Genomic DNA, 16,516 nt, shown 5'->3' with positions numbered 1-16,516 from the left:
ACTGTTCATGGACACGCATACATGAGCACCAAATACTAGTCTGGCTGATTAAACATCTCGCTTAGATGAACTAAAATTGCACAGCAAAGGTTCATATATATATATATATATATATATATATATATATATATATATATATGTATAAAATGTGACCTCGTGTGTACCGTTGGCGATTTTTTTCCTCTGTCTTCCCTTCTCTGGATCTTTCCTTCTCCTATGTTTCCGACGAAGAGCTCTGCTCGAAACGTTAAACCCTCCTTCTTCCCTTCCTTCCTGAGCGTCCAATAATACTATATTTGTTCCACGTCCTCGCGTTGTTGTGTTCTTTTTTGTGCTTTCTTGTTTGGATTAACTATATATATATATATATATATATATATATATATATATGAATGCGCGCGTACGCACTATTTGGTGATTCTGTACCCAGCTAAACCATTCTTCAGATGAAGCATTTTGCAAATTGTAACCTTTGAAGTAAGACACAATATCCAGTCTCGGTTGGTCGGGCATCCAATTGGAACTGGAAAGTGTAATGATGGTTGCACCTGACAGGACCCTATGATGGAGGTGTCTAAAGACTCTACTCCGACAACCCTCCCAGGAACAGGGGTCAGAGATGACCGATTATATAATCTTCGCTCCCCTTTTCATACCTTTAATATTATTTTTGTTTACTTTGGCATTTGCAATGCGAACCCCGAAGACGATAGTATTTGTAAAGGTCGTTCATGTTTTCTATCGATCAAGTCGACCGATTAAGAAAACGGAATTCTGAACGCACATCAGAAACAGCTGTAAGTCTGCGATGCACAAATAAATGTGTAAAGCCCATCATTCATGCCTTTTCTTATAGTTTGACCCATTTAAATACCAAGAAAATCTTAGACCAACAATCTTCGGCATATTCGTCCAACTTGCTCAATATAGCAGTTTAGTTAGTTCAATATTGCTCCTCCTATTTTAACAATTTAAGAGGGGAATGATGTTCTTAGCTTAAATTTTCCTAAATAATTTTAGAATGACTATAACTACTTACAATACTGATCAGGGCTGCAGAACTACGCTAGCATAAAAATGGTTTTTAAAAAATCTTTCCTTAAAGCTATTCTGTCAACAAACTTTTAGCGCCGAAACCGGGCGTTTCAAGTTTTTAACCCAGAGGGAACCTGCATTTAAATCTTGAAACATAAATTGGTTAAGTGAAGACCTAAGTACAAAACTAACCATTTCTTGAAGGTTCTGTATCTACCCAACATTTTGCAGGTCTGATCTAGTGGGTATCGGGAATAGGGAGTGTAAATTTTATACACCAGATATTGTATACACCAAATATTGTATTTGGTTAATGCACCAAATATTGTATTCAGTCCCACTGTCCTTTAAATAGGACACTAAATGAGAACCTTAAATAAGCTATATCACATTGTCTCAGTGTCCTATTTATAGGACACCGAGTATTTCTATTTCTACTTGAAGTAAAGGAGTTTTAATAATTAATTTTTTTTTCATTTTAACCTATTTTCAATCATCTGTAAAAATTTAAAAGTTCAGAAATTTAAAAATTCTGGGACTTAATGGGTTAAGGATTTTTACGTCTACAAACAAAAACTTACCTTAAGGGCCTCCTCTCTGTAGCTAATACCAGCTCGGTTTGCATCATCAGTGATGCCATTTCACGATCGATGTTTTCCTTTATCGTATCGTTAGTAATTTTCTTCCAATATAATTTAGATAACATTACCGCTATTATTAGGGGAAAAAATATATTAAAGGCATAAATGCAAAGTACTTCGCAGTATTTTCAGTTTTTACATTCTGAGTTCAAATCCTACCGAGATCGGCTTTGTTTTTCATTCTTTAGATTTATGATCTTTTGCCTCTGTTAAATGCAATTGTTATTTACCTTCTGAGTTCGACTCTCAGCAAAGTCAACTTTGCGCTTCATCCTTTCATGGTCGATAAAGAATCACTCAAGTTCTGGTCTGAGTTGATGTAATCTGGTCTGAGTTGATGTAACCGACCATTTCCCCACAAAACGTCTCGTGTTTTGTGCCTATAAGGAATTATTATTATTATTATTAGTATTATTATTATTATGCTTAGCGTTATTTCGTCTGTCTTTATGTTCTGAGTTCAAATTCCGCCGAGGTCGACTTTGCCTTTCACCTATATGGGGTCGATAAATTAAGTACCATTGAAACACTGGGGTCAATGTGATTGACTGCCCCCCACTATAAAATCCAGGCCTTGTGCCTTTAGTAGAAAAGATTATTATTATTATTATTATTATTGTTATTATTATTAATGTTGTAAGATATTGAAATACAGTAATATTTTGAGTTTTTTTCACTTACACTCAAAGTATTTGGAAGCGGCATGAACACCACAACTTTCCTTCCCTCCAAATATCTGTGTTACCTCTCTAAGAAATATCAATGTTTTTCTGTTACGTATATTGTTTGTGATTACGCATTTTCTATATGCATGAGTGTATGTATGTATGTATGTATGTATGTATGTATGTGTGTATGTATGTATGTGTGTATGTATGTGTGTATGTATGTGTGTATGTATGTATGTATGTATGTGTGTATGTATGTATGTGTGTATGTATGTATGTGTGTATGTATGTGTGTATGTATGTATATGTATGTGTGTGTGTGTATGTATGTATGTATGTATGTATGTATGTATGTGTGTGTGTATGTGTGTATGTGTGTGTGTGTAAAATAGTAAAACATCAGAGACAGGTTGTGGTATTAGTTCTGCTCTTGTTTTGAGAGTTAGTTTTCCGCCTTTTGCAAGCCTTTTTTTGTGTCTAGCAATAAATTCCTCCAGGTATTCCTGTTTAACCAGTTGAAATTATTTTCTGGTAAGCGGTGGTTTCTAATTTAGACACAACGCCAGCAATTTCGAGAGAAAAATGGGAGTCAATACCACCGACCCCAGGACTTGATGGGAAATTCATTTCATTGAACTCTGAAAAGTTGAATGGTAAAGTTCATCCCGGCGAGATTTGAATTCAGAAAGGAGCTGAAGAAATACGGCCAAGTCCTTCTTCCAACATTGTGCCAGCGCACAATCGGTTATAATAATAATAATAATAATAATAATAATAATAATAATAATAATAGTTTATTTGCCACGGCGGCCCATTCAACAGTAGAACATGTTACAAAGAAAGGTGGCTACAAGATATTTAGTGAGTACACACTTATATAAAAATTAACTGTGAGGTACAAATTTATTACGCAGTGTCTAAAGACATTAAAATCTGGACAAAGCAGAAATAGAGGAATAAATAAGCAAAATAAAAACGTATAAAACGGAAATGATAACGAATGAAGGCAATCTATTCAGGTGCGGATGAGAAACCGCCATTTGGCTTGGCTTTAGCCATGATTCAAGTAGGAAGCTAGAACTTCTGAAAATATCCATGGACATTCTGTGTTGGACAAGGCTTGAATCCAGCCATGCCATCTGGATAGATTTAGATGTGGTTCCGACTGAATTTTCGCCAGCAGTAAGTGTTTATGTCAATGTTCTACAAAATCTGACCTCATATTCACCCCTCAATTGCCATATACCCTTCTTCAATCCCCCTTTAAACAGCTTAGGTGATTCCTCATGCGAGGATAACGTTCTTTCGTGTGTGTGTATACATGCATATGAAGGTGGCGAGCTGGCAGAATCGTTAGCACACGGCGAAATGCTTAGCGGTATTTCGTCTGCCGCTACGTTCTGAGTTCAAATTCCGCCGAGGTCGACTTTGCCTTTCATCCTTTCGGGGTCGATAAATTAAGTACCAGTTACGCACTGGGGTTGATATAATCGACTTAATCCGTTTGTCTGTCCTTGTTTGTCTCCTCTGTGTGTAGCCTCTTGTGGGTAGTAAAGAAATAGGTATATGAAAACCTCATTTTTGGAAAAGTAGGGATACGCTACTTAGGGGTACGCTCTTGCCGTTCTTTTCGTCTTATTTTGTAGGCAAGGAAGCACTGTCCTTTGTAACACATCTGTTTTATTTTTTCTTCTTCAAGAGGTCGACCTGTATCGGTACCTTACTGTGATTAGCAACGTTAGCAAAATTATTGATACCGCTATTAACGTTATTAGAAATTTCCTTATTTTTTTCATTTGTTAAAGTGTGTTTTCTGCCTTTGAATGTTAAACATATTCTCTTTTCTTAAAATAATGTGTTCATGGTTTGAAAAATGTTACACGCACCTCTTCCCGTTTTCATAGAAGGCCGTATTATGTTAAAGTGTTTTCTAGAAGTCCAAACATTTCGAAGTCACTTGTTTATAAAATGAAAAAAAAAATTACTTTAAATAAATATCTAGTTTTTCGAGAAAATCCCGAAAACTTCAGCACACTTCAACAGCATTCATAATAATAATAATAATAATAATAATAATAATAATTTCTGATATAGGCACAAGTCTGAGTATTTGTTGAAGAGAGGGAGAGACTAACCGCTGTTTTTTGACTGATACAATGGTTCTGTCGATCCCTAACGGATGAAAGGCAAAGTCAATGATGAGAATTTCTGAACTGGCAGCAAATATATTCTGGTACCTATTTTTTGTCGACTTAAAAAAGTGAAAGGTAAAGCTAACCATGATAGAATTAGAACATAGGAGGTCCTATCTAAAGTTTCCTGATCCAGCACAACCACTGCCCTCTGCTCATCTGAATTAATTCTATTGAATATAGCTGAATCCTGATGTATATACGAGTTCTGTTGATTATTAGAATTGTTTTTAATATTGGTTCATTGCTACACGTGACTGGCATTTATTTTACTGACCCGGGAATAATGAAAAGCAAAGTCAATAATGAAAAGCAAACCAAAACATTTGAATTCAGGACTTAAATATGGCAAACCATGTTGTCCAGTTTTCTATAGTTTGGAAATACACCACCTTAACAACAATAAAAACAACCACAACAACAACAGCAACAACAATTCTTTTTACTGTAGGTACAAGGCTTGAAATTTTGGAGTAGAGGGCCGAGTCGATTACGTCCATTCCAATGCTCATGAGATCACCATGTCGCGCACACATGGTTGTGGTGCATGTGTCTGGTGTACCCTTATCAGACGGGTAGTCACGATGGGTATACTGGGCTTTGATGGCATGCACTGCTTTCTCACTCAATAATAATAATAATAATAATAATAATAATAATTATTATTATTATCATTATTATTTTTATTATTGCCATAGAGGCGTCGGATGATTATTGATTTCTAGCATAGGCTTGAAGTCACATATTTTCAGGAAGGGAACAGTTGACCAAGTGGACCCCGGCACTCGAGTTTATTTGGCCCAGAAAAAGTAGCTCCAGCGGGGATTTATTCTCAGAATGTTCAGAGAAAAAAACTAAATGTATCAAAGGCAACATCGTCTAAATCATTAAATGGTGTAGACGTATTAAACAGAATAATATCATTAAAAAAAAATGTTTACCACCAATTCAAGATTTCTTCTGGTGGAACAGGAAGAGGTGCTAGTAATAGACTAAACAGCAGTCTATCAGTTTCACGCTTCCCTGAATAGGGATCATGCTTTTTCCCAAAGAAAAGTCTCTTGTAGTATTAGTAGTACTTGCGTCTCATGCAAGGGATCTGTGAGGTTTTTGCCATCTGAAATGGAAAGCCGCAAAATAAGGAATTTTAGCCACTCGTTAAAGTTAATTTCTTTAACAATCATCATCGTCATCATCATCAACTAATAATTTCTGTTGCTATACTTCAACCTGCTGTGGGGAATTTTGAAGGGGATGTTCGGAATGGAGGTTGTTTAATCATGAAAATAATATTCTACGACTGCCCCAATACTACCACCGCTGTTAATTACTATTTTAATACAATATTTGCTACACAGAGTTTTATTTTATTTAGCCTTCCTTTCGTACTTTGAGTGTGTGTGTGTGTGTGTGTAAAACGTAATATATTGATTGGGATGACAACCCCTGCCACAGCCACCACCACCACCACCACCACCACCACGAGTAATTATTGGAAGTTTCATGAAGTTCGATAAACTCAGTTGTTGAGAGGAGTGAAAGATCTTACGTTTCAAACGTTTGTCCTTCATCAGAGAGTGAGGAAGTGATGGGAACTGGAACTGTTTTCGTGGAAGGGTGTATAAAAGATTCGACAAAAATAGGGGGTAATAACAGCGTCACCAGCGCCGCCATCTCCACCGCCGCCAGCAATGTTTATTATTTATGTTTTTTTTCTTTTATTTTAAAGTAATATTTACTGTTAGGAGGAAATTATAAAAAATTACAGGTCGGTTTTATCAGTAACGTCTACTACAACTACTCCTACCATCAACATCGCATACAGACACACAGACACTTGAAAACAAAATACAATGAAATTTTGTTTGTTTGTTTGCAGGCTTCACTCTAAAATCCCTTACAACAGTAAACCTTTTATGTCAAACAGGTCTCCATCGTTATTTATTTTCTCTCCGCCCCACCCCCCACTTCCACACCGTTGTTGTGATGAGACAAAGGAAACAAAAGAAATAAAAAATAAAAAAATAAAAAATAAAATGAAATTAATTATGCATTCATTCATTTTTTTTTTATTTTAAAAAGTTGGTGCAGAGATTAATAAATTAATAAAATAAATAAATAAAATAAATAAATGAATACAAAATTCTGCCTTTTTTGTTGTTGTTGTTGAGAAAAAGTGAATCTTTTACGTATAAGAAGTGAAGCACGGTTATCTACCTTGGACAAAAAAAAAATAATAAAGAAACCATTTTTTTAAACAAAATATGCTGCGTAATCTCAAGACAGTTGTCTTCGAGACTACCAGAAGCGAGGAACTGCAACGCGATGCTCTGTTCACTCGTGTAGCACGCAATCTCGAATATAATGCGAATCCATCACGTTTTCTTTGTATGAATGCATTTTATTCTTTTACCTGTTTCGGTCATTGTACTGTGGCTATGCTGGAGCAACACTTTGATGAGTTTAGTCGATCTAATCGAAACCAGAGCTTATTTTTATTTTCCGAGTCTGGTACTTATTCTGTAGAACCCCTTTGCCGAACGGCTAAGTTATGATAACGTGAACAAACAACATCCAATTGTCAAGCGGTGGGACACAAAGACACGCACAATCTCTCTCTCTCATGTGTGTGTGTGTGTGTATATATATATATATATATAACAGGTACAGGCGTGGCTGTGTGATAAGAAGCTTGCTAACCAACTACATGGTTCTGAGTTCAGTAACACCTTAGGCGAGTGGCTTCAACTATAGCCCCAGGCCGACCAAAGCCTTATGAGTGGATTTGGTAGACGGAACTGAAAAGCCCGTCGTATATATATATATATATATATATATATATATATATATATATATATATATATATGTGTGTGGTGTGTGTGTGTATGTGTGTGTTTACATCCCCGTAAACCTAGCGTTTCGGTATAGGAGGCCGATAGAATAAGTACCAAGCTTTAAAAAATAAAGAAAAGTACCGGGGTCGATTCATTCGACTAAAATACTTCAAGGCAGTGCCCCAGAATGGCCGCAGTCTAATGACTGAAACAAGCAAAAGAATAAAAGAATAAATACCCATACAAACATGCACGTCCGTGTTGCTTAATGTTTAAAGAAAGAGAAACGAGGGCTGGATACATGGAGAAACCATATTTTTCATTGAAACCGAAATGGAGGGAGGAGAGAGAGAGAGAGAAAGTGTCTCGAGATTCTAGTTTCACGCCACTGCGATCTTCAGGCGTGTTTTACATGAAGATCGCAGTGGCGTAAGACTCGAATCATCAAACAAAATCTCGTTTCCAGTTTCATTAAAAAGAAAACATACATACATTATATCTATCTATCTATCTATCTATCTATCTATCTATCTATCTATCTATCTATCTATCTATCTATCTATCTATCTATCTATCTATCTATCTATCTGTCTGTCTGTCGGTTTGATAAAAGCTAATGCACAAAACTCTCGACCTTTGAGTCACTATTACTGCTGCCAAATATTGATAAGTATGCACACGCACACACACACGACCGCCTTCCACACAGTTCTTGTCTACCAAATTCTCTCACAAGCCGCCGGTCGCCTCGGGGCTATAGCAGAAGGCACTTGTCCAAGGCAGCGCACAGCGGGACTGAACCCGAAAGTTCTATTTGCAAAGCGAGCCCAACCACAAAGCCGTGCTTGTGCTTAAAACAGCAAGGTTTTAACTTTTTTTGCCCGCTTCAGTAGAATGCCGTTCGACAGTCTTGAGAGGTTTGGGAACTTGATTCGATCAACAGAGAGAGTCTGTGATGAAGACGGCGAGCTGGCAGAAACGTTAGCGCGCCGGGCGAAATGCTTAGCGGTATTTCGTCTGTCTTTATGTTCTGAGTTCAAATTCCGCCGAGGTCGACTTTGCCTTTCATCCTTTCGGAGTCGATTAAATAAGTACCAGTTACGCACTGGGGTCGATATAATCGACTTAATCCGTTTGTCTGTCCTCTCAGTGTTTAGCCCCTTGTGGGTAGTAAAGAAATAGGTATTTCGTCTGCCGTTACGTTCTGAGTTCAAATTCCGCCGAGGTCGACTTTGCCTTCCATCCCTTCGGGGTCGATAAAGTAAATACCCGTTACGTATTGGGGTCGATGTAATCGATTTAATCCCTTTGTCTGTCTTTGTTTGTCCCCTCCATGTTTAGCCCCTTGTGGGCAATAAAGAAATAAGAAAGAGTCTGTGATCATACGTTCGAAATGAATCGAGCAGTCTACACCGCAGTTTTCTCTACAGTTTTCTTCAACACACAACTTGGTCGACTCGAAAATATAGAAAATAACATTTACTCATAATGTCACGCAGCTGGATAAACCCTGGCACCTCGCATGTATCGAACTCTTAACTATACGGCAATACAGCGTTTACGTATTATATATATACAAGCACACACATACGTGCGTGCATGTATTGGTGAGTGAACCACGTGGTCTAGCGGTCAGAGACTCTGGCTCACGATTGTAAAGTAATCGGATCGACTGGGTAATGCACATCATTTCATATGGGCCCAAACTACTCAAATAAGTGGTAGTCGGGTGCGAGTACACCTCTCTCTCGTCTTTCAATTGTCACATCCAGAATAAAGGGTAAAGAGTACCAGAAGGTATATATGTCCGCCCACGATTACTCTGGCAAATCGTGTAAGCGTGCCCTGGCAAAACCCCTCCAGATCCTCTTCAAGAGCTTCCTTGCAAATGGCAGGCTGCCAAGCAAGCTGAAAGAGGGAATAATGCGCTGAATCCATAACAGGGGAAGCAGAGCAGATGTCAAAAACTATAGATCTATCTCTCTGACTTCACACATCAGCAAAGTCATGGAACGGATAGTCAGAGGGAAACTAATCGCATTCCTTGTAGACCAGGTAGGAGCTGCATGACCCAACTCTTACAACATTATGACTGGGTGATGCGACAGTTACTCAACAACTCAAATGTGGACGTAATATGCCTTGATTTTGCAAAAAGCTTTTGATAAAGTGGATCATGGTATAATATGCCACAAATTGCCTGATCTCGGCATAGCTGGAAAATTTGGAGAGTGGTTACATGATTTTTTGAAAGATAGGAGTCAGGCAGTAGTGGTTAATGGAGCCATCTCAATAAAAGCACAAATAGCAAGCGGTTTTTCACAGGGTAGTGTCTTGGGACCACTGCTTTTCATAGTGGCCATCTCAGATATGCCCTCAACTGCCCGGATAGCCACCCTTGTTAGCTACACAGACGATACGAAAGTCTCGCAGAAAATACAGAACTCCAGCGATGTTGCACATCTGCAGCAGGACTCTATTTTCAGATGGGATGAGGATAATAATATGCAGTCCAATGCTGAAAAATTCCAAGCCCTGCACTACTAGCGTTCAAAACTGAATACGAAGCTTACAGGGTACACTGGTCTACAGGGGATTACAATCCCAGAGCCAAAATCAGTGAAAGGGCCTGGGTATCGATAGGAGTGATGACCCTCTTTCCAAGTGCACATTACCAGGATGGCGACAAAGTGCAGACGACTGGCTGGATGAGTCCTGAGAACATTCAGAACCAGAGAAAAGGAAACCATGATGGTCCTCTGGAGGACATTCGTCAACAGCCTCCTGGACTACTGCTCACAGCTATGGTCACCCAACAGTATAAAATTAACTGCGGATCTTGAAGCAATCCAGCGAAGCTACACAAAGAAGATCGTCTCATTGCAACACCTCAGCTACTGGGAAAGACTGAAACAGCTAAGACTGTACTCCATAGAGCGAAGGCATGAGAGGTATGCAGTAATATACATCTGGAAGATCCTGGAAGGAATTGTGCCAAATTTTGGCATTGAAAGCTACACCAATGCGCTTCAGGATCAGTTACTGCAACAGCCTGGGTTACAGGCTCCCAAAGAGTCTGAGGAACCTGCACAAAGTGGATGTAGGCGTTTTCAAATCAAAACTTGATCTCTTCCTATCGAGAGTCCCAGATTAATCTACCTCACGGCAAATGAGAGTAGGACATCAAACTCCATTCTTCACCAAGTGCCACATATTAGAGGAGGCTCTCAGTAATAACAGTGTAGCAAAACGGCGGTGCCCCAGCATGGCCACTGCACTGATCTGAAACTACAATATATATGAATATATATATGCACACAAACAATTTACATACCGACAAAATTACACGTCATTTAAACCCAGAGTAGACCTAATGGAGCAGATCTATTATCGAAGGTTTTCCAACTGTGACCATCCCGTCTTGCTCCATGGAACGGCACATCGAAGACTACATTTTCCAGCATGTTTTATTCAGAGAGAGAGAGAGAGAGAGAGAGAGAGAGAGAGAGAGAGAGAGAGAGAGAGAGAGAGAGAGAGAGAGAGAGAGCGTTGGCTAGTTGTCTAGCATTTCGGGCGGGCATGTAGAAGGCCCCTCCTTGGCTCGTTAAGGTTATGTATTTGTGTTTTAAGTAAATAAGACCTCGTGACGTTTATGCCTTTACAATATATGTAATACTATCATAATATATTGAACGGCAATGGATTGGTCTTGTCTGTGAGTCTTTTTTAAACAGAAAAATTGTATACAAAACATGGCCTGTTGTAAGCTCATTGTCTTTCAAGTCTTTTTAATTTATATCTGACTTTCAAACCTTACGAAGATTACACAAATGAGAAATAGTTCTCAAAATGATTGTTTTGTTATGCTGAAGGAAAAAGGAGCCATATTGTAGTAATTTTTAAGTTTGTTGAAAATATATACGAAGAGAGAAAAATAAGAAAAGAAGCAGATCAAACAAAGTTACTCTTTTACTGGTTGCAGCCAATGAACTATGTCCATGCTGGAGAAGTATTTTCTATATTAACCCTGTGACTCTTTTACCCATTTACTTGTTTCAGTCATTTGACTGTGGCCATGCAGGAGCACCGCCTTTAGTCGAGCAAATCGACCCCAGGAATTATACTTTGTAAGCCTAGTACTTATTCTATCGGTCTCTTTTGCCGAACCGCTAAGTTACGGGGACGTAGACACACCAGCATCTGTTGTCAAGCGATATTGGGTGGGTACAAAAACAGACGCAAAAACATACACACACACACACACACATACATATATTATATATATATATATATATATATATATATATTATATATATATATATGACAGGCTTCTTTCAGTTTCTGTTTACCAAATCCACTCACAAGGCTTTGGTCGGCCCGAAGCTATAGTAGAAGACACTTGCCCAAGGTGCCACACAGTGAAATTGAACCCGGAACCATGTGGTTGGTTATAAATCTTTCTTTTCATACGGCCCAAGTTTTTCTTGTGTTTGAAAAGAAAATTGGGAATGCGTATCATATATGATGCATGGATACCCGGGAAATATGTTCTGTGTATCATGTAGTACACACGATAGGCAAATGGTTGAGATGAAGAACAATGTACCTCAGATAATCAAAGAAATACTCGCATTTCCTGTTTATTTGACAAAAGTTTGGAACATGTAATTGTTTTACACGTCCAAGGAAGGGGAGAAATTTTAAGCGTTTTACTTGAGTTACCCGACATTAAGTGAAGGAAGATCAATCAGAGGCTGGCTAAGATGTTAACTTAAACACATATATCGGATGCTGAGGTGGGGTAGAATAATGGGTTCTGTTCAGAAACAAGGAACCTCTGCCTGGATTTGATCTTTAGTACTTTATACACTCAGCAAACCCATCTGTATGCATTTGACAAATTTTAAAACTTTTGTTTTCAGAACGGATCGAGGAGTAGAGATTCTGAGAACTCGCTGTTAAACCGTTTATCACTCATCCCTTTCTTTGGCTGTTAACAGTTGTTATTCGGGCACCATTAAAGGTGCGCACACACACACACACACACATGCAAGAATACACATATATACACACATGAGAGAGAGAGAGAGAGAGAGAGAGAGAAATCTTTTGATCTGTGAAAAGAATATATTCCACTCCACGAGTTCATTTATTCCTTCTTTATAAATATTTGATAAAGTCGTTTTGAAGACAATACTTGTGTTTGGTTGGTTAAATGCTCTGGGCACGACGAAGCAAATCGACCTGTCTACCGAGGATCGATCGATCGATTCCATGAGTAGAGATGGTTTGTGTGTATGTGGTGTGTGTATGTATGTGGTATGTGTGTGTGTGTTTTTGTGTGTAAGTAGTTTCTGCTCCGCTGTCCTGCATGGGTGGAGCAATTTTTGTTCTGGCTTATTTCGTTTTATTTATTCGTCGGAACAATTGCTTTCAAAGCTAGATGCCCTTCCTACAACAAAACCCACTCGACCGTGAAAGACTAAGTGAATTCTGTTTTATGTCATTCAAACCGAAAAAAGTTGAGTTATTTAATGAAACAGAAGAATCCAAAGGAACTTGTGAAGGTAGGCCAGTGGCGGCAAAACGTGAGATGCATCATGAAGAAGAAGAAGGGAAAGTTTTAATGTTTTGATCAGAAACCTGTTTCGCATCTTTTATTTTATCTCTTTCTAGTTTCTGTCATAAGACTACGGCCATGCTGGGGCACCGCCCTGAAAAATGTCTAGTCGAATGGCTCAATCCCAGTACTCTTTTTTTGGTGATTTTTTTGCCGAACCACTAAGTTACGGGGACGTATACATACTAACACCGGTCGTCAAGTAATGGTGGAGGACAAGCACTCACACACACACACACATAGATATACGACGGGCTTCTTTCAGTTTTCGTCTACCAAATCCACTCATAAGACTTTGGTCAGTCCGAGGCTATCATTGCTGACACTTGGCCAAAGTGTCACGCAGCGGAACTGAACCCGGAACCATGTGGTACGTAAACAAATGCACACACACACACACACACACACACATATATATATATATATATATATACATTCGTCTATCTGTCTATATGTGGTGGGAGACAAACACAGTCATGTGCGTACAACATAAAAACATAGGGGCGCGCGCGCGCACACGTATATATGTATATGTATATATATATATATATATATATATATATATGCATGACAGGCTTCTTTAAGTTTCCGTCTAACAAACCCACTCACAAGGCTTTGTTCGACCTGAGGCTATAGTAGATACTTGCCCAAGGTGCCACACATTAGGACAGAACCCGTAACCATATGGTTGGGAAGCAAACGACTTACCACACAGCCACAACTGCGTCAATTATTTCAACCCCCCCCCCCCACTGGCTATGTTTATCTAAGCTAAAATTAAACAAACCGGGCTAAAAAAATCTACCCGAAAGAGACCGTCTTATCAATAGTCTACAGATGCATCAAATTTGAGTTTCTTTAAAGGACCGTTGAGAGCCCTTTAGGGAGCACCTCATTGGCTCACTTGTTGGTTGCAGTCCATCTGTCGCTGACCCCAATTTTAGATAAAAAAGAAAACACGTGGTGTTTCGTCGCGTTGCAAGCTCATCAGGTGCAATAACCACATCAAGTTGCAGGCAATTCATAATACAGACAATTGTCATTCATTCACCGTACAATGCTGTATAATTCATTAGTGCTTCTAGATGCAGAATTCATTCAATTTAGATCTATAATTCATATGTATTTAGATATACGAATCAGGGTATTTAGGATGTGTGATTTTAAAAAGGAAAAATACAAAAGAAAATATACAAAACAAACAGTAAAAAGGGGGAAAAAAATGATACTAATGAAAATATAAGCCAACTCTCTCCCAGCCCGACGGAAAAAACCCTCACAAAAACAACTTATAATTGTGTCCTGACCACAGCACTCAAAACTCGAAGACAATACTGTTGTTCTGCATTATTGTTCAATTTTTGTTATTAAAAATAAGTAATATGTAATAATAATAATAATAATAATAATGATAATGATAATAATATTGCTTTATGGTTGAGAAACAATTACAAAAACTCACCAAGTCATCTCAGCAAGCTATGATAGAAAAACAAATGTGTGTGTGTGTCTGTGTGTATGTATATATATATATGCATTTGTATATATTCGATTCTAATTTGTGTGTTTGTATGTGTGGAATTAATGATTACTCGTTGTAGCAGGTTTACAGCTGTTTGGAGCTTGGTCTATACAACAAAATGGCTGTGAAAAGAATTTATCGTAATAAGAAGAGCAGAAAAGAGAGAGGGAGAGAAAGAGAGAGAGCGAGGGAAAGGAAGAAATAGAGAAGGTAAAGACAAAGAAAGAAGCGGGGTGGGGGTGGGGGAGAGAGAAAACAAAGTTAAGTAGGGGAAGGGGAGAAGAAAAGAGAATAATCGACGACGAGGGCGGCGGCGGTGGTGTAAATCAGTGGAAAAGATTTAATAGAGCCAAAGTGATAATCGATTGATCGATATTGCGACGGTCGTCGCTCATATGCCTGCTGTCGTGGAGGAAACAAAAACCGCAACAAATAACAAGTGAAATAAAAGCAGGAGAGAAAATACTTAACTCAAGTTGTATCAGCCTTTTTTGTTTGTGTTTTTTCTTGAAGAATATATATTTCTTTACTACCCACAAGGTGCTAAACACAGAGGGGACAAACGGATTAAGTCGATTATATCGACCCCAGTGCGTAACTGGTACTTATTTAATCGACCCCGAAAGGATGAAAGGCAAAGTCGACCTCGGCGGAATTTGAACTCAGAACGTAACGGCAGACAAAATACGACTCATCCCATCCGTTTGTGGACTGAACGGGTAGAATCGTTAGGGGCCGCTCAAAATATCGTGAAGTATTTGTTCCCGCTTTTTAAATACCGAGTTCAAACCTTGCAGACGTCAGCGTTTGTTATATCCTTCCGGAGTGTATATTAAGTAAAGGAGCAGTCAAGTACTTGGGTCAAATTATCCGATTCGATCCGTGGACCCGAGACTAAGTTAGATTGACAGAAAAAGCAGGAATGGGGGCGGGGAGAGGTATTGTTTGAACCGGAAGAAACCATAAATCTCGCAGTATTTAATTGTGTTATAAGGCGGCGAGCTGGCAGAAATGCTTAGCGGTTTCGCTGTCTTTACATTCTGAGTTCAAATTCTACTGAGGTCGACTTTGCTTTTCATCCTTTCGGATTCAATAAATTAAGTACCGTTTATCTGTCCTTGTTTGTTCACTCTGTGTTTAGCCCCTTGTGGGTAGTAAAGAAATAGAAATAGGTTTCGCTGTCTTTACGTTCCGAGTTCAAATTCTGCCGAGGTCGACTTTGCTTTTCATCCTTTCGGAATCGATAAATTAAGTACCAGTTGTGTACTGGGGTCGATCTAATGGACTGGCGCCCTCTCCAAAAATCTCGGGCCTTGTGCCTAGAGTAGAAAAGAGTATTTAATTGTGTTTCTTTTAACATTGAGTTCAAATCATGTCCAGGTTATTACTAATTTCTTTTCCGGGTCGAGAAATTCAGAATCGGTCAAAATTCAAAGCGATACAATTAATAGTCAAATTGACTGTAACCGCGAGGTCAAGTTCAGGCCCTGTGCAATATACAGGGCGGCCCAAAAGCAGGTTTACAGTTATCACGTAGGCACTTTAAATTTCTTTTAGAACATTTTATTACATTTAAATTTCTGTCTTACAATCACATTGTTTATGCACATCTTAAACAGACAATTTTTAATCTCTCAGATGCTCAAAATGTCCTCCTTCAACATTGCAACATTCTTCAACCCTCTTCAGAACATTCTGACACACAGTGCAGCACAAATTCCGATCTCCATCAATTTCAGTGAAATGCGTCAGAAATGTAAGCTTTTAAATCATTTACTGTTTTGGGATTCTTCTCATAAACCTTGTTCTTTACAACACCTGCCAAAAAAAGAAATCCATTGGTGTCAGGTGAGGTGACCGTGGAGGCCATTCGGTGCTGCCCCGCCTTCCAAACCGATGTAAGGGTAATTTACCAAATGTTTCTGCTGTTATATCGGCAACTCTGCGACCGAAAATATATCATCTTATATTTGTATCCTGTGCCGATATATATATATATATATA

Source organism: Octopus sinensis, linkage group LG13, assembly GCF_006345805.1.
Source record: "Octopus sinensis linkage group LG13, ASM634580v1, whole genome shotgun sequence".
In the NCBI taxonomy this organism is placed as follows: domain Eukaryota; kingdom Metazoa; phylum Mollusca; class Cephalopoda; order Octopoda; family Octopodidae; genus Octopus; species Octopus sinensis.
Note: the sequence above shows the minus strand (reverse complement) of the source record.